Source organism: Cryptomeria japonica, chromosome 1 (assembly GCF_030272615.1).
Source record: "Cryptomeria japonica chromosome 1, Sugi_1.0, whole genome shotgun sequence".
NCBI classification, from domain to species: domain Eukaryota; kingdom Viridiplantae; phylum Streptophyta; class Pinopsida; order Cupressales; family Cupressaceae; genus Cryptomeria; species Cryptomeria japonica.
In genome coordinates this window covers 392,057,157-392,084,117 of record NC_081405.1, presented here as the reverse complement: position 1 = coordinate 392,084,117, position 26,961 = coordinate 392,057,157, and the positions used below count along the sequence as shown (strand labels likewise).

At 37.6% G+C, this 26,961-nt stretch overlaps 1 protein-coding gene across 6 annotated transcripts in view; it reads right to left on the bottom strand.

Annotated features, from left to right (window-relative positions):
- The window catches only part of LOC131070929 (sister chromatid cohesion 1 protein 3), a 101,579-nt gene that overhangs the window by 12,325 nt on the left and 62,293 nt on the right, over positions 1-26,961 (bottom strand). The window contains exon 2 of one of the 6 annotated variants that reach the window (XM_058006621.1): positions 16,005-16,146. The exons of the other annotated variants lie outside the window; for them this stretch is intronic. The gene's annotated coding sequence lies outside the window, so the exon portion shown is untranslated. The remainder of the gene's footprint in view (positions 1-16,004; positions 16,147-26,961) is intronic. 6 annotated transcript variants of the gene reach the window in all.

The following is a 26,961-nucleotide window of genomic DNA, read 5'->3' as shown; positions in this document are numbered from 1 at the left end:
GGCTATAAAATTGCATATGAAACAATTCATTAAATGGAAAAATCCAAACTAAAGATAATGATTGCCAAAACAAAAGTAGATGATGGATTAATTTGGCAATTCTTAATGAAAATTTTGGAAAAAATAGGAATAGACTTAGGAGAGAGGAGACTTGTAAGGCGGGCCTGTTGGCCCTGATCCTTTCCTGTGGTAATGATAGATGATTCCTTCTTGATTCCTTTTAGCAAACCTAGCTGGCTTACTCAACTGAACGGATGCAGAGTCTGAGTCGAGAAATGACCTTGTCCGGCTCCCTACGCAACCCATCTCCTCAGTAATGCCTACAATTCTATGGGCAACTATAAAGAAGAAGGGCGGATGCATAGGCGCTAGAAAGTTAGGATTTTATCGCATGGATTATGGCTCCATCCAGTCGAGCGAGCCCTAGTCGAGAGTAGTCTGTCCTCCCATCATGAGAAAGCAGTTAACTAGTAGGTTGTTCGAGAACAAGGATCTCATTTCCGGCGAGAGAGGTATCAAGTTAGTTATTTCTCGCCCAGAGAACAGGTAGGACCGATGGAAATAAACCCCATAGAATTTGAGGGCCCATAGAATTGTAGGGGAGTAGTTGATGTCTAACTGGCCACACCCTCAGAGCATTTTTCCCTCGAGCCCATTCTGAAGACCGCCCTATCGGTAGCCATCAGCTATAACTGTTCACTCATCCAGTTCAGGTAAGCTATAACTGGGGTGTTCAGTTCAGAATTTAGGAGGAGTGGGAGTTCAAGTTAGGCACAACCCCAAGGAAGCAGCGACTCTATAATTCTATCCTATCCTTCCACCCTGCTGCGGTAGAAAGACACACTTTCCATAACCAGAGGAGATTAGTTAGGGAGGGAGTAGACAACTAAACTCTATTCCGGAAGGAAGGACCATCCAAACAAAGAAGTTCGGCCTCCTTCCTTGCAGGGTGGGAGGGCGGGGGGTGGGGGGGTCGGGAATTCTAGTTAGTTTATAGTTGTTGGGCCATCGTTGACGACTATCCAAACGCCCTCTACTCTATAGTTGAGTTTCTAATCGGTTTCTCGCCAAACTACCTATTAACTGGACTCCTTAACTCCCTCCCACCCGGAAAGTTAGGCTAGCCCAGAATGAAATGTAGTTTTTCGTGTTCAGTGAAGGCAGGACCCATCGGTGAGTAATGGAAAGCTTTAACCTTAGATGAGATGAAGCAACGGCAACTCAACCCGATGAGATTAAGCAAAACTACTATAGCAAGTCAATCCGTTCCAATAATGATTTGGCGGCTCCTGAACGAAGGCTTGAGGCATAAGCATAGGCACAGGTGGAGACACAAGCAAAGGCAGATCCCGTTAGAACTTCATAATCCCGAAATCCCTTCCTATTTGAGAGACAATAGTTAACAATTCCTCTTACCGACGGAAGCCGCAGGTCAAGAATCCTTATTCTAACCCCTACTATTATAAAGGGCCCCCGCCCAATTCGGCTGGGGGTTTCTCCTTAGAACAGACCCTGGAACTGTGGCCCCTCTGTCGATGTAAGGAATTGTGGTTCGGGGAGGGCCTCGCAAATGCCAGATGCCACAGCGGGCTTTGCAACTAGAAGATCTTCAACTACCTCTCAGTTGCTTTGGACCCATTCATTTCATGAGTTCATGGTCGCCAAGAACCTTTTCTAGTCCACCCGTCCGGATTGAAACTGAGCAAGATGGTGAGGTCTATACCTAGTGTCGGAAACCAGTTCCATTTTTTTCATGCGCAACAATCCCACTTGGATATACGGATTTAACCTGCTGAACCAGACTATCTGCCCCCACCCCCCACCCCCCAACTACCGGATGGATATTTCTCGGCAAAGAAAGCTAATACACTGGAGTTCAATAAAGTCGACATTAGGAAGGTCATTAACTCCAAAACTATAGTTGTTTTATTGCCCCTGGTATTTTGCTTGCCCGCTGGTGAAAACTACCATACCCGATCAGGTTACTGCCCCCTACTTTATTACACTAGTTTACTCATAGGTCGATTGTGTTGGGATACAACCTCTGCCTTCCTCCCATAAAGAGATAAAACCCAAGGAGGGAGCAACAGACTGCTCTCGGCACTGACATAGATGTCCCCCACTCACTGCATTTGACATAGACTGTTGCGTTGTGTACTAGTTGCGGGTGCACACGCTTTGAACGCATTGGATTTCTGATGCCCTTTCTCTCTTCGTTTCGAGGTACACTAACTATGGAACTAGTGAATAGAGGACTGGAACGGAGCAAAAGAATGCGACCTACGAAAAGGGGATGATCAAGCATAGAGAAGCGAAGGTGCTTCCAAAGGGTGAGGGGTGAAGCAAGCAAATTAATGGCTCTTGCCTTATATATGTGTATCTATTGTGTATCTCTGCGAGCCTGTGAGGTTGACCGTTTCCCTACCTATAAATGCCTTCTTTACTCTTGCTTCCTCCTCTGTCCCCCGCCTCTGCTTCTCCTGCCTTTGGAAACGGGTAGCCCAAAAACTATTGGCTTACTAAACCCTGACCTACACAAGCGGGGGGAGTTAAAGCCAACCTCCTTTTAGACGGGTAGTTTAAAGCCCCCTACTATCCTACTAGAGACGGATAGACGGATCCTTATCCGACAGGTGCTAGCAAGCGAATTAATTACTGATGCCCCCTACTATTCTAAAGGCAGGCTGATTAATGGCACAGGCTGATGCCCACTACAATTCTATGGGCCCCTACTATTCTAAAGGGCTAGGCAAAGAAATGGTAGGGGTCTTCCCCGCCTCCCTCTCCCGCCAGCAATGTGGGGATGGGCGGGCAGCTAAGATTGCTAAATGGGTCGCAAATGACGAGCCTTGCGGAGAAAGCAGTGAATCCCACACAATAATAAAGGGGAGGGGGTGCTCTTATCCCTGCAGGACAACGTCTCCTACTCCCCTCCTTCTCCCTCTACTTTCTGCTTTTGCTTCAAGTTTGTTCCTTCGCGCGGGGCACCGTCCCACTTATACACTTACTTCTCGAATGCCTTCAAATGACTATGGAATGGGAATGCCGGGGTGAAGAAAGCGGTGTCTGCGTAGGGGCCTTTTGGCATCCAATTTAGAATTATTATAATATAAGAAATATATATATATATTTCTTATATTATATTACTTATTTTTTTACTTCAAAATATCAAAATTTATCAAAAATTATAAGAAGATTTGCGTTGTGTCAAAAAATACAAAAAATTGTGTCAAAAACTAGAAGAAAATATGTGCCACGTAGAGCTACAAGAAGATTTTTGCCACGTAAAACTAAACATCGAATACTGAAAGGAGTCATTAAATTGGGTTTTCAACTACATATTGGGACCTAGATATTCTATGCATGTTAATGGGAACACATACAAGTTTTTTGAATCCACAAGAGACCTACCTGCATTTGGGAGATCCTCTTACTCCTTTCCTCTTCATCATTCATGCTAAGGCACTAGGGAGATCTATAAAAGCAGCAACAAAACTGAGATAATGGAAAAAATATAACTATTGATAGGGATGAAGAACCATCACTCATCAATAGTTTGTTGATGATATGATGTTCGTTGGATTGGAAACTAAAGATGAATTTTTTCTATTTTTAAAAGAATTGGATAAATATATGATAGTGAGTAGGCAAAGCAAAAATCATAACAAATCCAATGTTTTCTTCTTTCACACAAAGGATGCTGATTAGATATTCATAGTAGAACTATTAGGTTTCAAGTTTGGCTCACTACGAAAAAATATCTATATATCCCTTTATTCAAAGGAGCTAGGACGCCAATTATTGGTCAGGTTTGATGGACACATGCAGATATAAACTAGAATCTTGGTAAGAAAATTTTGGATGCAAAAGCAACTACTAGCATCCTCACTATAGCGGATCTTCCTAGAGGATCTCATTTTTGGAATTTTATACTAGCCTACAAAGCCATCATAATCAATCAAGTATCATGGGTAGTTACATATGGATGAAATGCTACCTTTTTGAAGGATTCATGGAATGGATACACCCCACTAGCTGAACATGAAAATCTTGATGAGGCAAGGTGGGTCCTACACAACTATGAGGTAACAAGGTTCATAATTATTTATGCCCATTGATGGTAGGTAGGAATGGAAATCTCTCTCCAAAAGCAGCCTTGTCAATAATTTGATTCAAATTATAGAGCAGCTAAATAAAATATGGGCTAGTTCAAAATCAGGCAATTACACTCTTAAACTTGGATATCATGTAGCTTGCGCTCCTCCAATGTTGATTGGCCATCAGCCAAATGCATTTTGCCTTTGTTTACCAAACATAAGAATTTTCACTTGGGCTGCCTTACACAAAGAATCCTCACTAGGATAAGATTAAAGACATGGATTAGAAGGTCCTTCGTGGTGTGTAATGTGTAAAAGGGCATCTCTTAATTAATTGCCCCTTCACGATAATTTGTTGACACCAGCTATGTGCTAGGCTTGATCGGGTAGGAATATTCCTAAAGAATATGATGGATTTTTTTGGTAGTTGGCCGATCATTTAGTCAAAGCCAACTTATTCCTGCATGTTGATAATTGGCCCCTCAACATTAAGTTGGCATATATGTGGAAGGAATGAAATTGAAGAATTTTCTCAAATCAATCATTCCAAAAGATTTATCTATACTAAAAATGGATATAGCAGTAAGTGATGGTCAGACTTTGAGAGCAAGCTCAAAAGAAAGAAATTTTATCAACTAGGAAAATGAAAATTGAAGAAATGGAAATATACAAAGCTCCTCTTGTTGAAGGATCTTGTGGGTCAATCTAAGGAAATCATGTCAATATCAAATGAAACTCCCCACCACTTAGATGCTCAAACCGTATTTCATTGGCACAATTGGGGGTAAACTGGAAGAGTCAAGAGTTGATTGTGTCATGTTGGATTGGAATGAGAAAATGGTGTGGGCTGCTTCCAAAAAAACTAGTCAATGAATGCAATGATAAACAAGAGGCACAAGTGTAACTCCTCGTCCTTCAAGAATGCACAACAAATGAAATCCGGGACATATTCATAGCAGGAGATTCCACAATTATCATAAAAATGATAAAAAATAAAAGCTCTGTAAACTAGAAAATCCAGAATATCATGGAACAAGTTTAACAAAACCTAGCGTTGCTGAATTCATACATAGTACAGCATTGTTTCAAGGAAGGCAATAAATATGCAGATGTTTTGGAAAATTATGCCATAGATCATATGTGTACAAAATCATAAGCCAAAAAATAATGTGGGGGAACTTATGTGAGATATCACTTGTTTGAAATCTAAGCTAAGTTTTGAAAGTACATGCTGTATACAGGATCTCTCCCCCACCCATGCAAAATTGGGAAGAATGATTATCCCACTCATGGCCAAGGGCAGCAATTGTAGATTTGCAACCCCCATTACCAGCAAGAGTGATAACCTTGGGACTGCTAGTAAAATTACTCTAGATTGAGATCAGCCAAAGGATTTGGTGAGGATATGATGTAACTCTTCTAGTTTGGGCCTGTTTAAAGTTGGTGGCATCAAGTATAGAAAAGGTGAGGCAAGGTAGCCAAGGATTTATTTCTCACAATCCAATGGTGTCATCATAGATATTGAGAAGTGCATGTTCTGGATGCCACCTCCAGCCATGAACCTAAGAATCTAACTTGTGCCAAGAAAATGTGAGATGCCCAATATTGCAAGATTCAACCTCATACACCTTGTAGGAGTCTTCATCGTGGGTTCTCCCTTAGTCCAAAATGTCATTAGAAAGGTAATTGGACCTAAGTTTCTGATGGAGTTTCCTCCACATTGTGTAAACTACATTAGGACTTCGAGCTTCCCATCTAATCTCATGAATATTTTGAGTCTTTGACAGAGGAACGGTGTGAATTCTAGCTTATATTCAAGATATTTATATCTGTTGACATGTATTTTGTACACAGCCAAACACAGAATAAAATACCCAAATGGTACCTTACCCTCTCTTGATTAAAGCCTCTGAATGCTGAAGATATCGCGAAAAAGGATCATTCAGGATGACTTCAAGGTTCTTCGTTGTAGGATCTCTACGTGTGGATAAGCACCAGTGGTCGTTGTATATACTGTTTCTTCAAGGGGCCTTACGTACTTTCTGAGAAAGCTTGTCTGTATTACTTTCTTTTGACTGCAGGAACAAGATTTTCCTAACACTAACAGATTCTCAAAAAAATAGCAAAAGATAAGGGTTTCAAGAGATGAATACTAATCTAATCTTAAGAATGACTCAATGTAGGCTAGACTTGGTAAGATTCTACCAATTTCAGTATCGCCAAGAAATTACAACTCTACTGGAATTGATGCGATCTTCTAAGGTGATTCAGTGACTTTCAAATCATTAAGGATATAGACACTATCATAGAGATACATATCAATACTCCCAAAATGATTGAATTCTTAAGCAATCTCAATATTTCCAGTTGACCACACAAGGCGTCCTTACAATCAGTAAAAAGCTAGTGGTTTGGAACATGAATCTCACCAAAGATCAAGCACAACACTTAGTCCTTCAAACTTAAACTTAAATACTACTTCAACTGAGAGTGATTCAAGAAAATAAACAATCATGAAGATAGCAACAAGTATTGCAATAAAACACCATAACTTCAATATTCTATTGATCTCAAAGCCAAATGGACAACAATTGTTCAAAATTCTTTCTTCACTACTCAATCTTGCTACACAATAACTTTCTTCTCTCTAAGCTCTCTCTCTTCTCTAACTTCTAACCATTAACAAAATGAAAATGAGTGAGGTTATATATAGCATCCTCAAATACAATGAATGGCCCAGATCGAAAGAAGATCAATGGCTGAGATTTTGACACCTAAACCCTAATTAGGGTTTGCTACAAAAAGGTCCCCATTTAGATGAACATTATTAAATGCATAGCCAAATATTTAATCGGCACAAATATCGAGGAAACATAGACCAATAGGAATTAAGCTGCCACATCATCCTATAACAACTTTTCATCTAAAATTTTGTTCCCTTTCCTATGCTCCTTTTTAGCATATCCAACGAATCTGGACACAATTCCCTCAATCTCAGCAATGGGAATCTCAGGAAGATTCTTCATTCGCTCTTCCAAGTGAAGGACTTGGTCAAAAGCAGTGAGAAGAGTTGTCTCCCATCTAGGTTCAAGTTCTTTGATCTTCTCAATCAGGAACATGGTAGTGAACATCTGATCTCGTTGCTCATCTATGATGACGTTCCCCTCTTTGCAAAAGATGACCTTGATTCTCTCCTCCAACTCTTGGATGTCCACATCTGTCTCAATCTCAATCCGCCTGCCAAGAATGGTACGCAACACTTCGAACACCCTATCTTGAATTGGATGGATGACACCTTCAACTTGACTGCATTTGGTGTTGATGTCTTCAAAAAGGACCTCTTTTATCTGGAGCAGAGTTGACCACTGTAGGAGGTTCTGGGTTCCTCCATCCATTATCTTTTCTTGTGCCAGGATTCGTCTTGGTGTTTGCCTTATCACTTGTAGGATAGGAATGATAACATCTCTAGTGTGAGTGAAAGCGGCTACAGTTATCATTAGATTATGGATAACCTCAAGGACCTGGATAGCTCGATGAACTGTCTTCATCATTCTTGTTGCAAATTCAATGGCTACCGTGTGGGATTTATCAATCCAAGAGCTCATAAGCTGAACCAAGCTCTTGACCCTTTCTGCCTCGCCAACCGATTCAAAAGGGAGTGCTTGCAAAGGAGATACTGTTGGATCCTGACGTCTCAAGGGCTGATTGAGATGACTAAAATAGCCTCTCCATGCACTGACCTCTCTCTCAAGCCTCTTATTCTTTTCCATTTCTTCTTTAAGTTTGTCTTTAAGTGCTTCAAATGAATCGGTTGCCTCTTCCATTGCTTGTTCGGTGGTAAGTGGACCAAGTTCAAATGTTTCTAAGTCATACTCATCTGCAAGAATCTCACCCTCATATTTGCCCACTGTTGGCGTAGCTACTTGCAATTTCCTGGATCCTGTCTCATCTCGAATTACCTTGGACATTTTTGTGGCCTTCCTCTTTTCTATCACCTCTTGAGAACTCCCTATAAGGCTTTCTAAATCAAATACATCTTCTTCCTCTTCAACCACAACTACCCTTGTCAGTCTCTCTTTTAACCAATCCAGAATGGCGGATCTTGTTTCCTTTACTTGTATTTTTTTAAGCAATGGTCCATCCTCTCGGAAAGGAGATGTCGCTTCATCATCATTCTTCTCTTCATGTAGCTCATTAGCATCAACTTGGGGAGATTGACTCGACGACTGCTGAAGTGTCTGTCCCTTTTCTTGCTTGTCATTTTGTACCATGGATTCCATAGACTCATCAATTTCATATACCATCTTCTCCCGATCTGCCTTCTTTTCATGTCGAGAAGATGTGCTTGATGGGTGACTAAGATTAGCCTCTTGCTTCTTCTTGGAAGGTTCCCTTTTCTCAGGTCTTTCTTTCCTCTTTGCACCTCTGGGATGAGAAGTGTTCTCACTCACGCTTGTTTCTCCTTCTTCTGGTCTTGCCTCCAAAGTGAATGTCATTGATACATTCTGCTCTTTCAACTTCTGATGCTGTACATCCACCCATCTGCAAGTACATGATAAAACAGGAGCCATCAAAGCTGCTCTTTCAACTTCTGATGCTGTACATCCACCCATCTGCAAGTACATGATAAAACAGGAGCCATCAAAGCTCTCAGGTCTAAAACTTCGGGCTCATTCCAATCTATTTTCACTTCCTTGTCCTCTTTCTCATAAGATGACTGGAGGTATCTACCATTATCTTGGGCCTGATCAACTACTCTATAAACTTTACATTTCCTGATGAGATCTAAGGGTAGCCGGGAATGCATCTTTCTCTTAACTTCTAAATCACTTGGGAGATTCATCCAAAAGTCTTCTACCTGAAACTCATGCTTGTACTTCCTGCCAACTGTCTCCTCCATATAACCATGAGGATCAAAATTCTCCCGCGAGGCAAAGAATGAGAATGAGTATAACGATAATTCCTTCTCTGCATTCTCTGAGGCTTGAGTGTTAGGACACACCTCAACTGAATTCCCCAATATGATGGGCACGGGAATTCCATTTCCATGCTTGTGTCTGGATGCCTTCGCATAGGCTGCCAACTGTCTAGTCACCTCAAGTAGCACTATCCTGTCTGTTGGATATCTTGGCAACATGTAGGGAGGTGAAGGACACCCCTGAATTCTGATGTACGTGAACTTTTGAAACTGGATGAACCAGGCGCCATACTTCTTCACAAGGTCTTGTGCATCCAGAGATAGACGACTGTGAATCCCACCTTGCAATATCCTGGTAATGTTCATCGTGAATGTGTCATTGACTAACTTCTTGTCACTTCTAGGCGGATGATGTAGATGAACATAAGAATCACAAACCCTTATTTCTCCGGGTCCTCTTCCGATCACTCCTCTGTGAGGTAGCCCTGCATACTCGAAACTTCTGATTAAAGCATATATAACATATGAGCTCATGTGGAATGATTTGGTGGGTCTTAGCCTTCTTAACTGCACGTCCAAACAATTGCTAATGATTCTGGCCCAATGAAGCATTCCTTTTCCTTGGACTATCACTTGAATGAAGAAGAACATCCACTTTTTGAAGAAGAAGGCTTGAGGGGCCCCTATAACTCGATTGAGCAAGGTTATCAAATCTCTGTACTCCTCCTAGAAATTGATCCTATGCGGTGTATTGGGAATCTTGTTCAAGCGAGGCCGACTCTTGAGCAACCAATTCTTATTGATGAGATTCAGACAAGTATCGGGATCATCTTCATAGATTGACCTGGCTCCTTCTAAACTTTTGTAAATCATATCTTTATGCTCTGGAAGATGAAGAGCTTCACTTATAGCTTCCTCTGAAAGGTAAGCTAAGGTGTTCCCTTCCTTGGATACGATCGTCCTTGATTGTGAGTCATAGTGGCGGGCACACTCGATCATCAGCTCATGACACTTGACTGCTGGAGGGAAACCTGCCGCCTTGATGATGCCACTTTCAATTATCTTCTTCGCAACAGGTGATGGCTTGCCAATGTAGGGGACCTCTCAAAACTTCTTCACATTGAAGTTTCCTAAGTTGGTGTCTCCGATATTACTCCATTTGGACACGATCCTGGTCTCTAATTCGTCATTCTTCTGATCTTCTTTGATGAGAGTCGGGCGACTAGCAGATACAACAGCCTTAGGAGTCGTCATCTTGACACCTACACAACATTTCAAAATTAGTCCTTGAGCATTAAAGGGTAGAAAATAAGACTCAAAAGGAAGATTTAAGATATTAATTAGGAAACTTCATGATAAATCTAGAGATATCATTTCCTAATTAATTAATCAACACTTAGACTTTTCTAAAAAAAAGTGCCCAAAAATCAAGTCTTGAACAAGGATATTAAGATAATTTCGCTATACCTCCTCTTGAGTACTCAAAAAAGACTTGACAATGATGAAAGAAAACTAGACTTTGATGGACAAGGCCTAGATTATAGTCCTCTCTTGGATGGATTGCGCCTCCTCTAGCTTCAAAAGAATAAATTCCACCCTCCTTAGTATCCACACTTAGAAGAAATTCGCCTCAAACATGTTATATTTCGCTCCTCCAATTTGCTCTTCAATTTCGCACTTAGAAGGAATGAATGAATGATTTGAAATGTGAAGAAACACTCCTCCATTATATAGAGCGCTTACCCTACTCCCTTCAAGGCCGACTTGGTAAAAAGGGGGTAAAAAATAAATAAAATCTCTAAAAAAAGGGTGGCGGGCTTACCTATAAAGGCAAAACAATTCCCTTGAGCGCTCATTTTAAGTTTTTAAAAAATTAATTTTAATCCTCCAAGGTAAAATTTCGATTATTTCAAGGCTTAAAATTAATTTATTAAATGCAAAATGCTTTTAAATTAATGCAAATTTAAATTTAATTTTCCATATGCCTCAAATTTAGCAATTTTGGTGATTTAGTGCAAACTGAAGAATATCAATTTTTTGATCAAGGTCTTAATGAAGCTTGCTAATGATTTCGCCCTGGACCCTCTCCAAGGGTCAGGAGCGATTTTCCAAATTTAGCCTTGAATATTTCGTACCTTGACTCTAAAATCTCTTGGAGGGTAAATTCATATCCAGTTAAGGTCTTGCATTTCAAATTTTGGTATTCTGCATGAGGAATTTAGGTGGAAATGTGGATTTCGCCCTGGACCCTCAGCAAGGGTCAGGAGCGATTTTCTCATTTTAGGTTATAATCCACCTTAGCTTGATTGTTAAACTCTCAATGCAATTTCCAAGATCCATTTCCTTGCACCATTGAGTTACTTCATCAAAAATCTTGAAGGAAATAATGCTTTTAGAGGAATTTCGCCCTGGACCCTCTCCAAGGGTCAAGAGCGATTTTCATAATTTGGCTCAAAATTGACATTTTTCAAAGTTCAAAATCTCTTCAAGGCATCTCAAATAGGTCTTCTCACTGAATTCCAGACTTAGTTCTATCCAACTTAGGAGAAAAAGTGTGATTTTGGTGTTTTTCGCCCTAGACCCTCTCCAAGGGTCAAGAGCGATTTTTTGCAATTTTGACTAGAAATCCTCATTTCCTTATCTAAAAACTTCTTCACCAAGCAAGATCATGTTTATGCCTCCAAACTAAGCAAGAAAATCCTCTTTCCAAGTTTTTTGCCCTGGACCCTCAGCAAGGTTCAGGAGCGATTTTGCAAATCAAGACTCAATCCATCATCATTTTTCGTTGAAACTTTATTCATCACTAGGTAATGTCTTTCCTTATCCACTCCATCCAAATTTGTCTTGTTTCTGCAAGGTAGAATAAGAGGTTTTCAAATTTTCGCCCTGGACCCTCAGCAAGGGTCAGGAGCGATTTTTCTTTCCTAGCCCAGGATCATCAAGTTTTGGAAGCAAACCTTTATTCATCATGTCTTTGAAGGCCTTTTCTACCTTAGTATAACCTTGCCTTAGCACAATCTTGAAGGGAACATGTTGGTTTTATGATTTTCGCCCTGGACCCTCAGCAAGGGTCAGGAGCGACTTTTTGGTTTTAGGACAACTCCTTCACCCCTCCAACTTCGAATCACTTTCCAAGGCATAACACATCACGTCCTTCTCCTATCCAAAGAAGATATAGCAAGATTTCGTCTTAATTCTACAAAAAAAGGAGAGAACCTTGGAAATTCGCTCTGGACCCTCTCCAAGGGTCAGGAGCGACTTTGATAATTGCCTTCAAAACTTTCTCGAAACAATCCTTCTTCACTTCAAGGCAATTCAAACATCATTTCAAACTCATGCCTAGGTTTAGCTTCGTTCAAACTTGGAGGAAAAAGTAGATTTTTAGAATTTTCGCCTTGGACCCTCAGCAAGGGTCAGGAGCGATTTTCCCTATTTAGCTTGATTGCTTCTTTGTTGGCCATCCAAGTTATCTTCAATGGGTAAAACATACCTCTTCACATCCATTCCAACCATAAAAATCATTTTGTCTTTGCAAGAAAAATGTGTTTTTGAGAATTTCGCCCTGGGCCTTCAGAGAGGATCAGGAGCGAACTTTGCCATCTAGACCAAAATGCTTCACTTTTCACCTTGAAACTTCTTTGCTAAGGAAGATTTCATCTTGTATTGTGCTATGAATAGGATTTCATGCCCAAGAAAGGTCAAAAAATGTGCTTATAAAGAATTTCGCTCTGGACCCTCTCCAAGGGTCAGGAGCGAAATTGCCTTTCCTAGGCGAAACTCCTTCATCTCTTCATCTTCAAACAAGTTTGGGGGCTTCATCATGCTCACTTCACCATTCATCATGCCTTTGACATCTCAATTTGACCAAACAAGGCCAGAAATGACTCTAATAGGAATTTTCGCCCTGGACCCTCTCCAAGGGTCAGGAGCGAATTTTAGGTTTTCAACAAAGTCCTCCATCATTTCAAGTTAAAACTTTTTCAGACGGGTAGAGGGAGTTGTTCATTTTCCATTCATGTTCAAAACTTGGTCCTTTTTCACTGCAAAATGAGGAAAAATCAAAATTTCGCCCTGGGCCTTCAGCAAGGTCAAGGGTCGGGAGCGATTTTGCCTTTGTTGCCCAAAAACCATCAATTTGCACGCTTTCAAACCTTCAATTGCATCAAGTGATGTCCAATCTTCCTTCCGGGAGACCCTGCACAAAACAAGTTAGCCAAAGTCAGTGACAAAAAAACTTAAACAACATTTTCGCCCTGGACCCTCAGCAAGGGTCAGGAGCGAAATCCTCATTTTAGGCTAAACTGCTCAAAATTTAAGTCTCAAACCACTTCACAAGGCACAGTCAGGTCATTTTCAAGGCCAGGAACCAGTTAGCAAGTCCTCTCAAAACAAGAAATTGTGTTTAGAATGAAGTTCGCTGTGGACCCTCAGCAAGGGTCAGGAGCGAATTTTCTATTTCAGGCATCATCTTGCTCTCCAAAAATCGATCAAAACCTCTCGAGGCAAGAACACACAAATTCATCTTAAAACATCTCAACACTTAGTCAAAATTGTGAAGGAAATCCAATCTACAAAGAATTTCGCCCTGGACCCTCAGCAAGGGTCAGGAGCGGCGGATTTTACACTTTCAGACTCTTGATCCATTTCGTTCCCTATTTATCTTAGCCCACTAGACTCCCTTTCTTCACTAACCATGCTTAACTGACTCAGATTTAGAGACAAACTGGACCTTACCCTAAAAACCCCTATTCAATCTCGACCTAACCTGAGACCTATTTGACTCCCCTAACCTAACCAATTTGACTCTCCTGAAAGGTTTACCTCATTCCAACAATCTCAATTCTTCAAGGAGATATTTAACAATTTTCCAAAATTTGACTGGAGTTAGCTTGAATGATACCAAAAAAAACCCCTAAGGATTAGCCCTAGCTCAGACAGACAACCACTCACTCAAAATCCTAAAAGCAGAGAGAAGAACAAGCAGAAAGGAAGGAAAACAAAAGCAAAAAGAGGGGGTCCCCATTCTAATGGGGCGATGTGCGAAATGGTCACAACAATATCCCAAAGCCAGAGTTGACCAATGCACTCATGTGTTATGACACTAAAGCAAGGAAAGCAAATGTTGGTAGTTTTTTTCTTTGGATCTTCTTTCCCCTTCAACAAAAGCCAATGCCATCTTTTACGTGTCCAAGGGCAACCTTGTTGCTAGTTCCATGGTTGAATTCAAAGTTGTTCTAAGTTATCAAGGGAAAGGCATTGGTGTGGACTCGTTGGGCAAACCAAGAATGTGATCAATGCCATTTCTTTTTATTGTGCAACATTGCTGTCAAGGGCACAAAAAAGGAGACCATTGTAGTGCATGATATCAATTCCAAAGATAGCAACTAAATATATTCTATGTTTAGATTTTTTGTTCTTATGTATTGACTATATCTAGGATAGTACTAGGGATATATATCTTCTATCCATCACCATGATTGGGCTACAAAGGTTTTTGTAACCTTTTCTTATCATATATATATATATATATATATAAAAGTGACCACCAAGGTCAGATTTACATATCCAAAAAGAAAATCACAATAAATAAATTATTTAATTAAGATCAAATTAATTATACACATTTAATATTTATTAATATAATGGTTTTTTTTGGCTAGTTGAATTGAGAGAATCCATGTGGCCCTCACCGAGAATAAAGACAAAAATGAGCAGAATTGAATAGCACTCAATCTTCCTCTAAAACTTAGCAAGAGGAAAATCAACCATTATCATCTTTATATCAATGTGCATTCAACATCTACCCAAACAAGACCTAAACCAAGAGGCAACATTAAATCATCTTTGAGCTAAGGCAATATCTTGTTCCTTTGGGAAAGATGTGCTTCCATTGTTCATTAAGAGATTTTCAATTCACAAAATTAGGTGCTATTCTACAATGGCCTAGCCATATCAATATCACTCCTACAATCTAATAAGTGGCAAAACCACTATGAAATCACACCTTGATGAGATGAAGACTAAGAACATAATGTAATGTCCCCATTTTTTCCAGTGAACACTTAGTAGTCATAGATTCATTAGTTAGCCATCTCTGCAAGTGAATTTAGTGGACAGGGGATGATTTTGGGTGCAAAAGGTTTATACTTAGCCAAAATTGGGCTTGAGTGGATTTATATCAAATAAACTTTGTAATATCATGTTATAAAGTTACTTTTTCTAAAAATAGAAAAAAGTTTATTTAAATGGTATTTTAAAAGTAACTTTATATTATAATAAAGTGGCCCCTTGGCACATTTCCCTAGAAGTTATAACTTAAAGGTTATAACTTAAATATATGGCTACTTTTAATGAGGAATTAGACGCTCAATGGGTCAAACCACTTGGGGGAAGTATTTTTTTAATAAAAATAAACATGTTAACATGTTTTATGATGCCAAAAGTCCAACCCTAACCCCAAATTCGAATTAAGGTTTGAGGAATATTAAAAGAGCATTTGGGAGTTCATTTGTGCATTATGTTTGATGATTTTTTGGATAATCCTTTACTTTCAACAGGTTTGCAGCAATTTGGCAGAATTCTGGAGCAGATTTGGAGACGAAAACCTTCAGATTGCAGGTGTAGGACGAAAACCCTCTCACCTAACGACATATTGGACTTCATTGGAAGCTCTTTTCAGGTCATTTGGACCAGATTCAAGAGCAAATATGAGTATTACAGCAGCACAGGGGAATAAATTTCAGATCTGAGCAGAGAGGTCACAATTTCCAACAAGTTTGTACCCCCAATCAGCAAATTGTACCTTCCCCAGGCTAGCCATACCACCAAATCTTGCCTGGAGTTTTCAATAAAATAAATACAAGGGTTTTAACTAAGTTCTTTGGTACAAAAATTATTGTTAGCGGCTAATAAGAAGAATTCCAATACTTTTTTGGTGAAATTGGTTCATACTGGAGCTACAAGAGCAAATCAGTGGGTAGAAAGCACACCGAATTGGAGTCTCTCCTGCAGAAAGTTCGCATTGGAATCACGATTTCTTCACAAATTGGTTTTAGATAATTATTCAGTAGGTGAATAAAGCTCATTGGAACCATTAGTTGCAGCTGGAGGTGCTTCATTCAATCTTTCCACCTGTTCAGGACAATAAATCACCTTCAATTCCCAGCACTGGACTCCTAGTAGGCCATTATTGGCTTGGGATGTTAAAAATAATCATTTATTTCCATTTTTTCTTTGCTAATAAATAAAATCAGAAGTCAGAAATTCATTTGCAGTCAATTATTTTATGTATTGCATTTGTTTTTTATATTAAAAGCAGTCAAAACTAGGGGGCTGACCCAGATACAGTCACATTAACAGCAGACGAGCAATTGTTAGCAGAAAAACAGCAAATTTATTGACCAGCTTCATTCAATCTTTCCACCTGTTCAGGAATTTTGGTTTTTAATGCAGTTTGAGGTTTTTAGGATAACTTGCATGTTATTGCATTTGTTATTCATTTTGCATTGTCAAATTTCAAAAGTCAATAACATGCAAGTTATCCTAAAAACCTCAAATTGCATTAAAACCAAAATTCCAACCGCTGGTCAAAGAAATCAGACTCAAAAAAACATATTAGATTGTTCCAATCAGCACTCGGCATCTTTCACATAATGTGGTGCAACCATATCAAAAATGTGACCATATTCAAATAGTGGCAAGAAGGAAGCCAACCATTATCATCTTAAATCAATGCACATTCAACATCCACCCAAACTAGACCTCAACCAAGAGGTAACGTTAAATCATCTTTGAGCTAAGGCAATCTCTTGTTCCTTTGGGAAAGGTAACTTCCATAGTTCATTGAGAGATTTTTGATTCACAAAATTAGGCACTATTCTACAATGGCCTAACCATGTCAATATCATCCATACAATCTAATCAATGGCAAACCCACTATGAAACCACACCTTGACAAGATGAAGACGAAGAACATAATGTGGTGCAACTTTCCAATGGCCTGACCATATAAAAAATGTGCCCATATTCAAATAGTGGCAAAGACAAGTCCAAATTCCAGCCAGCAAAGAAGTTTAAGTGAAAACATCATGATACGTGCTCTTTTACAATGGCCAAACCGATGAGAAATGGTGCTCAAATGATGGCAGAGTAGTTAGCAATCAACACCCAAACAAATAACATAAAGAAAACTTTGCCATGCATGATTTTGCAGTTGCCAAGCCACATAAAACTTCCCTCCACATTGAAAAGAAGGCAAACTTATGATGAAATCGTGTCACCCACCTAAGTCAAATAAAGAACATAATGAAGCAAATTTTTTACCCACACCTAACCACTTCACAAGTAACTTTAAGACTCCTGTGACTTCTATTATGGTTAAATTTTGTATATAATTTTAAGGTATTGAAAGGACTGTGATAAGCCACCTAAAACTTCTGTCCACTGTAAAAAGATGGCAAACTTATGATGAAATCGCATCACCCACCTAAGTCAAATGAAGAACATAATGAAGCAAATATTTACCCACACCTCACCACTTCACAAGTAACTTTCTGATTCCTACCACTGCTGTTGTGGTTGAGTTTTGTGTATAGTTTCAAGGTATTGAAAGGACAATGATCTACTAGGGCATAGAACCAAGTTTGAGGATGGACCATACATCTTGGAAAGGTAAATGAGATATTATAAAAGAAAAGTCTTCTTAGTATTTCCATTGATAGTAATAATTTAGAATGGCCTTCGGTTTGCCATGTCATGTATTTGATTACTTTTGGAATAGGTAGGGTTCTAATTCTTAAGGTAGTGTCACAGTGGCAGTCATATTTGACTGTATCTTGCTACGAACAAATTTGACAGGGCCATCAAAAATAAAATAATTCATTGCAGATTCCCTTTGTAAAATAAGATTATCTCTTGATCCTGAATTTACTGTTTTGTGTTGCCAACTTTGTTTAGCTAGTTCAAACAAAATTAAATTGGTGATATCTGTAGGGTCTAAATTCTGTAATATAGACTGTATCTATAAGGTCCTCCCGTAGAATGCATTTGATAGCCGATAACTTGAACAAATACTGAATGCTTGGCACGACTGGTTACTTTTGTACAAAGCTCTATACCTTGTCATTAGTACTGACACGACTGCGATTGATGTGACTTATTGGTTCAACATTATGGTTAGGAATTTGAGCAGCCACATGCTAATGTTGCAGAGTTACTGTGGCATTTTGTAACAGGGATGGTAGCTGTAAAGCAATGCTCTTATAATAACAGAGGCAATGTGTATGGATGGAATAGAAGTGTATGTATATAAATCAATCTATAGCCCTGTTGTTCTTGAGGTAGAATAACATAGTGATGGTGTTATGTGCTTTGTATCTGAGTCACTGTGTTAAGTGGATCGTGAAACATAGATTCATTTGAGAAGAGTAAACTTTATTATGTGTTAACTGATGAATGGGTTGAAAATTCATGGAAGAGTTTAAGCCATAGAAGTAAATAAAACTCATTGGTATGCCATATAGACTGAGAAGTAAATGATTGATAAATGCTTAGAAATGTACAGATACTGTAATCTTTGAAATAGAACTATGCATAGCATGAACAGAAGGGTGCTCTCTATAATAAATGTCAATGATAAGACATCATATCCAACAAGTGTTATGCTTCCTTACCTAACTCAGGCATGAAACTTGTTATAATTGCATGAGATTATAAAGAACAGTATAACGTGAAAGATGAGACCCTGTATTCGATCAACCTTTATGTTAAACAACAAACTAGGCCTGTTGACTGTATTATTGAGATTTGATACATTTAAGGGTTAATGTTATCTGTCCAAATCATTATCCTAAAGACAGAAACCCTTGAAAACAAGCAGTAGGGTATAAAATCAATAAAATAATTGAGACCTAAGAACCACAAGATGGACCTTCATCTTAAACAACAAACTAAACCTGTTGGAGTGTATTCTTGGGATTCAAGACTTCAAGAGGTATTGTTATCTGTCTAAAATTTAAAAAATTAAATGACTATCCTAAAATGATTGATACCTAACAATCACTATATCTTAAACAGCAAATAAAGAGACCCTTGAAAACAAGAAGGGTATAAAATCAATAAAATGATTGATACCTAAGAATCACTTGGTGGATAGGCGTGAGAGAGGAAATGTTTTGAGAAGAAAATGAAAGGAAGGTACACAAAGGCATGCCCATTCTTAATAAATCAGGAGTTCAATAACACTTGACACAATGGAAGGTTTAGTTATTGGCCAAGTGACATTTGGCTATGCATTGAAATGGGTTAGTAAAGTGACACTTGAACTGTATGAGTTTCAGTTGATCAAGTGACTTGATAAATATGTAACTCTAGATGCAATAAGTTAGTAATTTGGACTCATGGCTCAACGACAAGTTGAGTTTCACAAATCAAGGTTGGTTCTAACAATGTTCAAGAATAAACGCAGGGCCTGCAAGGAAAGAGGATTGTCCACATCTGTTTTTCTACGAATGTGTATGGGTTCCCTTGGAGTTCATTGGACATGAACTTGATATGAGAGTACAACATGCAATTTAGTGACAAGATATCTCTCATATTAAAAGAAAAAGAAAATTCAGGGGCTGATTTTTGGGATTATTGCTTTGAACAAAAGCTGGCAATTTCCTGTACACTCACAGTGACAACATAAACGATGCATTTGCTCAAGGCAACCGAAAAAGGAAGTGATAGCAAGTCAGAGGAACAGTGATATAATATGATCAGAATGGTATTTGGAGACACTTTTCTGTCAAAAGTAGAGCAAGGCTTTTAGCATGTAAAATTGTACACATAGCGTTCCTATAGCAAGTTGAGAAACATTAATATTAAGAGTTGCAATGTCACAAAGAGGCTTGGAGTGAATCAAAATTGTGGAGTCTTTTGGCTTAGTTAAAAACATATGTTTGTGTTTATGTCTTAAAGATAATTAAACACTATTTATTTTCAATTGTCCTTTAATCATTATCCTTATACAAAAGTCAAAGATGCATCCTAGAGGAGTTCTAGGGTTCAAAGCATTTCAAATGATATTTTTAAAAGATTTAAGTTGTAAAACAATAAATTTCTTACTCATTATCAGGCATTTTCTAGTTCAACTCATAGCAAGAAGTTTAAGCATTCCTACTCCTCTTCAGTCCTCTAAGTTAGTATTTATTTTTCCTCATCATTATTTACTTTAATGGTTGATATTTCCATGCAGAAGAGCATTAAATTTGTCAATGAAAAGTTGTAAGAGTACTATACTGTAGTTTTGTAAGTCGTGAATCAACAAACTCCTGTTCATTGACAACAAGAGACTCATATTACTAATCAATTGCCAATTTTTCTTCAAGAAAAAAACAATCGACACAAATTTTAAGAAAAGATGCAGCATAAGGCCATTCCAGCTTTGTATAGCAAGATTGCCTCTGACAGGTTTCAGAACAGTAAATGGAAGGCAACCAAGGATGAGACCACAAGAGGAAGAAACACAACATGGGGAAATTGAAGAGCGAAAATAGTGGAGTGTATGAATGAAGAGAAAAACAAATTTGATAATCCAGAACAACCAAAAATGGATTAAAGAATAAATGAAAATCCTGAATCAGCAAATGGCAAAAAGCTTACAAGTTCAACAAGGTTAAAGACACCAAACCAATAAGATGTAACAATTACCAAGAAGAAGTGTCAATAGTTTAACCAGGCCAGCCTTAAACCACACACACTAAGCAATTAAGAATCAAATTAAGCCTAGAGGATGTTAGTCAACCTTGAGTGTTTAACACTTTTAAGCCTAGAAGTGTATTCTTAGTGTGACAACATACATTAAGCAACATATTAAGCTTAGAAAATGTCCGTCAACTCTTCTGAGTATTTAACACTTTTAAGCCTAGAAGTATAAGCTTAGTGTGTGTGATTTAAGCCATTCCATTTAACCATGCCAATATCAAATTGTCAACATAAAGACCAACAATATTGACACAAAAGCCAACCCTCTAATATCACACAAGTATAAAAAATAGGGCAAGAAAGTGAGGCAAAGCTGTATGATTGATCCATGAACTACAATGATCATACCATACAATAGTCATCAACATACTAATCTAAATGAAGGAAATATAAACTATATTCTTTACATAAGAGCAATTAAATCTGAACTTGAAAGAAAATAAAAGCAAACAGAAAAACAATTTAAGACTCAAGGATTTTTACCCTAGAGAACCCAAATTCAACAAAAATACTCAAATAAAAAGTGCGGCAAATCACCCCTTTAAATACAAATTTAGATCTCCTGGCCACACAACCAACCTGAAACAACAGTGTCCGGTCCCTAAGATCACTTAAAAATTATCTCTAACGATCTCTTCCAATTTTGTTTCACCTATTAGAGTCTACTTGTTTGCTTGGAATCTGAATCCTCTTTGAATTCACTTTAATTCCTCTCCCATGCAGCCTCTTGCACATACACAATAGACTACATAGACTTGCGCAAATCCCATCAAGAATCTCAAAAGTTATCAAAAGTCGAAGAGAAGGGAAATTCAAAGCATTTCTAGCCATTACGAACCATTTCTAGACATGGTGAAATTGCCACTTTTTGCAATAACAAAACTACCACACTAGGACAAAATTGCTGCTGCAGTTACTTCACTGCCACGTGGCAAAACTAATAGCTTCACAATCTAACATTAAAACCTTTGATTTTCTTCATTTTTCTCCTTTTTGATGTTTATGCCCTACACAAATGTGTCTTCTAAACTATGTTATACTTCACCATGGAGTCCTAAATGAGTTTATGATCCTTCCATAGGTCAGACCTCATCCATACGAAGGTTTTTGGTTCATAAATGTTATAAAGACTTTAAAAAGAGTTCAGACTCCCTAAATGGTGACATGGTTGCCATTGAAACTTGCACCAGTCCAACCAAGAACCTAAAAACCTTTGCCTACAACTATCCTGAAGGGTTAAAGTGATTTGAACTACCCAAAGGAACTATATCAACAATCTTTTTTTCTCTTGTTGCTTCCATAGATCATCCTCCTTCTGTAATGTCCCCTTTTTTGAATTAGGGCCATGGCGAAGACCTCTAGCCTTCCCTCATTTCCCATAGGCTAAAGGATAAAGCAAGAGAAATGATTTATAATATTATTTAAGTAAAGGCCAAATAATTTTATATTTGAAGGGCAACTTAATAGTTGTGGGCGTGCCCACAACAGACTTGAAGGCCAAATAATTAGGTTGAGAGTAGCACCCCTCGCGGGGATCTAAGGGTGAGAAAGAGAGGGGTAGAGAGATAGGTCTAGATCTTGGGGGAGAGAGGAGAGAGTGAGATGGAGAGTGGGAGATAGAGGAAGAGTGATAGGGAGAAAGATAGGTCTAAAATTTGGAACAAATAAAGTGAGTGAGATAGAGAGAATGAGAGAATGCTAATAGGAGCCTACTGACTACTGAAATTTGACTGAGATAGGTCTAGATCTTGGGGGAGAGAGGAGAGAGTGAGATGGAGAGTGGGAGATAGAGGAAGAGTGATAGGGAGAAAGATAGGTCTAAAATTTGGGACAGATAAAGTGAGTGAGATAGAGAGAGCGAGAGAATGCTAATAGGAGCCTACTATTACTGAAATTTGACTAAGTCTAAAAATTTAAAAGATCTTCTAAAACCTAGAATTTGCATTAAAACTCCTAGAAATCTTAAACCACTCTCAAACATCCTGTCAATATATACATGAAATATAACTTAAAGTATAAGAAAGGAAAAAGACATATTGAAACATCATTCTTGCTGATAGCCAATCATATTGCATGTGCCATCATATTTTGGGTGATTTGAACCAATTTTGGGTGAATTTGGGAGCGTCTACATAGCATATGTTGTATCTTAGTGGAGCAGCAGACCTTGGAGAGTTGCTGCTGTAGAACACAAGTTTTACTACTGAGAGGTGGGGGGTGAATCAGTAGTAAACAAAATTTAGATCTTCAACCAGTTAAACTTTTTGAGCTTATTGAGCTTTAGATTGAAATCTGAAGTGAATGCAACTTGAAACTGAAATCTGAAAGGAATGCACCATACAATGAAGCCAATGCACAAGAAGATACATGAAAAAACCAGAATGGGAAAAACCACAGTGAGAAGTGCTGCTAGGATCTACTATCCTAATCCAGCCTCACAGAGTAAGAATGTTTACAAAGTTTTAGGGCACCAACCCTAAGGAAACACCAAATCCCTTGTCTGAGAGCACCAACTCCTACAAATTCACAACTTAACAGATTGAGCACCAACTCGGCATCCTTGAGGCATCAACCATGAGGATGTTACAAAAAGATAGTCACTGACTTCAAATCTAAATTTTACAGCATATAATCAACTTGTTACAAAATAAATGTTATGATTCTGCAAGAAGCTTTTATGTTCTGTCTGCCACTTTAACAAAGTCCTGTTCACATAAACTTGATACAATTTCATCAAACAAGACATTACATGTATGGTTGCTGTTTACAATCTGAATCAATCAATGCAATCTGAACCAGTCACTACAATCTGAAATAATCAATGCAATCTAAACCAATCAACACATTGTTATAAGTATTGTATACCTCAATCTTCCTCTAAGGTTTGAAAACTTCCAGCACCTTGCACTCATTCATATTTTCCTCAAGGATACATCAACATATTCACTTCATTTAATTTTCAGAACTTGATCAGAAATACTTGTTCAAACTTATATCATTCTAATTCATAATTCTCTGCAATTTTATTATTGACTTCTCTTTTATCTGTTCTCAGCATTCATATCCTTCACAAGCCTCAAAAAGGCACGAGCCATATGCATATATAAATACAACTTGATAACTAATAGTAAATACCAACAGTTAACAGTTGCAGCCAGTTATAACTGATTGGATTGGCAGTTGATAAATAGTATCTAACTTCCTCCAAACTTCCCTAACCAAAACAATATTCCTTCTCATCGATGACACAAACATTGTCATTAAAAAAACAAAACAAGTCACATCAATTATAATCTTCACCTCCACAGATATAACTGCTTTGGTGTTTAGAAATAATGTTAATGCTTAACACATTCAATGAAACAGATAGATCAAACTGTTTTGTCAACCAAACTCAGTGCTTAATATATTTGTAGTTTGTGTAACATTAATGAGGATACAGTCCGAGATAGAAAACATAATGATCACGTGAAATCTACAGTCCAAGATAGAAGATATAATGAGAACATGAAATCTACAGTTGAGATAGAAGACATAATGGTATCATGAATTCTGATCTTCATGGTTAATTTGAAACCACAGAGAATGTTTTGTTTGCTGACACATTAACACGTTTCCTGTTTGTTGTTTCTGTCGGATTCAAGGACAACACAAACAATTTCAGAACAAAATCTGTAACAACCACATGATGTGATACTATTTTTGGAGATAGGTCTATGACATCCAACCAATTGCAATTTAAGTTTTCAGAATCTCTTGACATCAATGACAAATATACAGACTTCTAACAGCTGCTACTTCATTTTTGACATTTTGACACCATTTTTCTTGCTGTTCTAGCCTAAGTCACAAGATTTGCCCAATTTCACCCATGAAATCCAAAATTTACCAAACTTAAAAGAATTGTTGAAAAATCGTTGAAATTCACTCCAAATTCATATGGATCAAATGGTTTAGCATTTTTAATAAAACATATTTGAGGTAAACGCTTTCTGTAGGTGTTTTTTCCCGCTGCTTAAGGTTCAGCAGGATTTTTTTGCTGAAATTACATTGCATCAACGAATGGCAACGGCTTTTCTATAGACTTGTGCAACAATTCGCGTGGAGTGATAGATTCGAAAGTTTTACTCTCAACATAACATATTATACATTAAACAATACTCTTATTATTATTAATTTGTGAATTTATTAGAAATAAACTTTCAGATTTTAATATTTAATATAATTCTATTTATAGTTAAATATTTCTGATTTATTTAAGTAATATTATATAAAGTTAAATACTTCTAATTTATTAGTATAATATTATATGTCTTAAATGTCTACATATAATATTTTAAATTATTAAAAAAATATATTATATATTTAAATTTAATATTCTTTAACTTATAAATTATGAATTTAATTTTATGGTGATTTTATTTTATTTTTTTAAATCTATGTAAATAAAAATTATAAATATTTAAAATTTAATATTATTTAATTTATAAATTATGAATTTAGTTTTATGGTGATTTTGTTTCTTAAATATATAATAGATGTTATGTATATGGTATTAAAATATTTTTAATTTTATATGTTTTTGTTTGAACAAATCTAAATGTATTTATCAATTTTAAACTATTTTGATCATTTTTAGAATATATTATTAATATTTTAACAAATTACATTTATATAAGGGGAATTTGATGCCGAATTTTTTCTTTGACCTTTTACCCTTGTCAAACTTCATCCGAATTTTATTCTTTCGGAACTCGAGTTCAAATTCGAACCTTGTGACTTAGGTTCCAGCCTTGTACAGGTCTGGTACTGCTGTGCCATCCTAGTGGCCAATCGTACCAGCAGTTTATTTGGACATTTTCTGTCATACGATCAGTCTATAATTCAAATCTCCAAGCTTTTGAAATTCTGTTACTGGATATTCTTCATTGTAATTTTGAAAAATTGTGTTCCCAGCTTGCAGATTAGCTTTATCATTGTTTCCAGCGGTTGCAATTAAAGAAAAATCAGTTTCAGAGGTCCCTTGTTGCTGTTTTAGAAAAATCAGTTTCAGAGGTTCCCTGTTGCTGTTTTAGAAAAATCAGTTTCAGAGGTTACCTGTTGCTGTTTTATTCAGATCTGAGAAATTTTGGCAACCTAGGGTTTATATCAGTCATAAAATAGCTTGATCCATTTGACACATAAATCAGATCTCCTGTTTATAATGCATTTGATGATAAATTCCAAATTTTTGAGGGTTTGTTGTGAAATTTCCATCCACTTGTAGATGTAATCAGCATTTTTTCAAGTTCAGTTTACTGTTCTAGTTTTCTTCTTGTTTAAAAAATCAGAAAATACAAAAAAACTGTGTTCCACGGAGACTTGTCCCCTGCCTTGTTACCCCCATCCTCGTCCCTCAAACATTTCTGGGACTCGGGGACGTGGGGTTCCTTGCCTAAGACTGTAATGTCCCCATTTTCATGAGGATCAGTTCCTAGATGGGTTTGGCCTATTACTTGACCCTCGTAGGCCAAGGAGTTGATAAGAGGGGCGCTTGGGCAGTTTCTTGTGGCTTCACATTCTATTTCTATATGATTTTTGGTGAGATAATGTGTTCCCACATATGGTGTCACATATGATTTTTTGGTGAGACAATTGCACTTTATATTATAATGATATTTTAATTATCTAAAGTGCAATCAAATAATAAAGTCACTTAAATAAAATTATTTTTTTAGGAGACTTCTAGAAAGTTCAATTAAATATAATTTTATTTCTTCTAGAAGGAGGCCAACCCCTTGAAGGAAAAGAATAAATAGCGGGGGACAGCCTCATTGTTGGGAATCCAGGAATTGATATTTGCATTGTTGAGTTTTGTGGAGCCAAAGGTTTTTGTAGATCATTTCAGTCATTGGGAACGATAACTCCCATTGATAGCATAACTGAGGGAATGAAAGATCTCTTGAAGGGTTGCATTTGTGAAGGTGATACTTCAGTCATCTCATTAGTGCTTAATTTGTGGCCAAAGGCCAACTTGCTAAGGTTCGATTTTGGAGGAGTCAAATGGAGACATTTTGAATGCTAGAGGACTTCATCGATTTATTACAAGGAGCTGATTGCATCGACTTATTTCTGAGTTATTGTCTCAGTCGTATTCAGATTTTGCCATGGTTGAAGAAGAACCACGATTTTGATCATTGGGCTCATTTAATGCAGCGATTT